The 2,359-nt window shown below is 41.7% G+C and overlaps 1 protein-coding gene across 1 annotated transcript in view; it reads right to left on the reverse strand.

The window, feature by feature from the left end:
• Window positions 1-2,359, reverse strand: part of Kat2b (lysine acetyltransferase 2B) — a gene marked incomplete at its 5' end in the record, with an annotated part of 71,164 nt that overhangs the window by 52,719 nt on the left and 16,086 nt on the right. The gene's annotated exons all lie outside the window — the stretch shown is intronic.

Here is a 2,359-nt window from a genome sequence, read left to right on the forward strand (position 1 = left end):
ATAGATAGATGATAGATAGATAGATAGATAGATAGATAGATGGATAGATATAGATAGATGATAGATAGAAGATAGATAGATGGATAGATAGATGATAGATAGATAGATAGATAGATAATAGATTGATGATAGAGAGATAGATGATAGATACATAGATGATAGAGAGATACAGAGATAGATGATAGATAGATAGATAGATGATAGACAGATGATAGATAGATAGATAGATAGATACATACATACATACATACATACATAGATGATAGATATAGAGAGATAGATTTCTTCCCCTCTCTCTTACTCTTTTCACTTTCTACACACAGACACACACACACACACACAGACACACACACACACACACACACACACACACACCCCTAGCCTTTAAGAGAAGTTACCAGCCATATTTCAATGATCTCAGTCACATGTAAACTAATCCCTACATCAAATAGGCAAACTCCCAGGTAACAGAAGCTTGCCTCCAAGCCTGTAGCAGAGCTAAGAGGAACTAGACAGCCACACTCTGTTCTTCCATGGAGTCTCCCCTTCCTTCCTAAGGGCCGGGAAACCCACTGAAGCCCACTGAGACCACCACAGGTAGGCCAAAGCTCTGAGGGTCTTGAAAATCAGAAAGGCCAGGGTCCAGTCTATACTAACAAGGTCAGAACCAGCCCTGTGTGCAGCAGCTGTGCGGGCCGTGCACACTGGAGGCCAGGGATCAGCTGGGAGAAGGAATCCCAAGGTGCTCTCCAAAGGCAACTCTCACTGCCACAGTCCTTGCCATCCTCCATCTGTAGATGCTCTGGCATTTCAGTGCCCACAAACCAAAAACACTGCTTAGTTCACATCCTGAAAATCGAAAGCTTCAAAGAGCAAACAAACAGGAAAAGGAACAGAGCCACTTACCCAGAACTAAGCCGAACACCAGCTCCACACTGCACTCCTGAGAAGCCCACATGCACATCCTACTGGCCTTTTGTAAAGTGTCCTTTCCCCATCTCCCTTCACGCTGTGCTTAATCAGCACTAAAAACCTTTCCTAAAGCCAGGTGTTGTGACTCATATTTATAATCCCAGCACTTGGAAGGCTGAGGCAGAAGGACTGCCATGAGTTCGAGGTCAGTCTTAGGTATGTGGTAAGTTTGAGAATAGCCAGGGCTACAGAATGAGACCATGTCTCAAACAAACAGACAAAAAACAAAAACCCTCTTTTCTCTACAAATTGCAACTCTGCAAAAGTAGTGATACTGAAATTCTTTTTGGTGTTTTTGAGACAGGGTCTACCTATAGACACAATCGGCCTGGAACTCACTATGTAGACCAGGCTGGCCTCAATCTCAAAGAGATCCGCCTGCCTCTGCCTCTGCCTCTAGAGTGCTGGGACTAAAGATGTGCACCACTACGCCCTGAATCTGAAGGACATTGCTTTGTTTGGCTCAGCTTGTTTGTTTTGGTTTTGTCGCTGTTATTTTTGGCCTGGAACTCAAAACCTTCCTGTTTGCACCTTCAGGGCTGAAATCACACCCCACCACAACATGCTAAAACAGAAGTTGCTTCTTAAATGCTACTAAAATTTATAATCCAATTTAATTATTGACACATGAGACATGGGAACTGCTTTTCAAAAGTTAAAGACTGAGGGCCAGTGAGATAGCTCAGAGGGTTAAAGTGCTTGCCACCAAGTCTGAGAGAGGATCTGAATTCAATCCCTGGGACCACATGGTGGAAGAAGAAAACTGATTCTCACAAGTTGTCCTCTAACTTCCATGAAGCTGTGGCTACACACAGATGCTAGGTAGGTAGGTAAATAGTTGATAGATAGATGATAGATAGATGATAGATAGATAGATAGATAGATAGATAGATAGATAGATAGATAGATGATAGATACATAGATACATAGAAGATAGATAGAAGATAGATAGATAGATGATAGATAGATAGATGTGATAGATAGATAAATTGTGTGGTATACTAAATAGCATAGTCCAAAGAAAGAATAGACTACAAAACAGGTCAAGAGATTTAGTGGTTAGAACCTTGATTCAGAAGCACACTCCCCTTTTCAGACAATGACTAAACTGAAGGTGAGGGCAGCCAAGTCACTTAATATCTTTCATTGTATTATACTAGAGCTTCCCCCTATTTTTTTTTTTTTGTCATGCTGGTTCAATCTGTAAAATTAGGTCCCTTTCTGCCCTGGCTTCCCACTTTAAGGTTCAGAGTCCACCCTAAAACATTTTAGCCCTTCTAAGAAGTCTGGCATCTCATCAGCCCTACCCTATCCCAGTTCCTCTGGGATGATTTCTTTCTTTTTAGAAAATATTTTTTATTTATGTGTATTGTGCGTCTGTGGTGCA

The sequence above is a fragment of the Nannospalax galili genome, unplaced genomic scaffold (assembly GCF_000622305.1).
Source record: "Nannospalax galili isolate Female #2095 unplaced genomic scaffold, S.galili_v1.0 scaffold215, whole genome shotgun sequence".
Classification (NCBI taxonomy): domain Eukaryota; kingdom Metazoa; phylum Chordata; class Mammalia; order Rodentia; family Spalacidae; genus Nannospalax; species Nannospalax galili.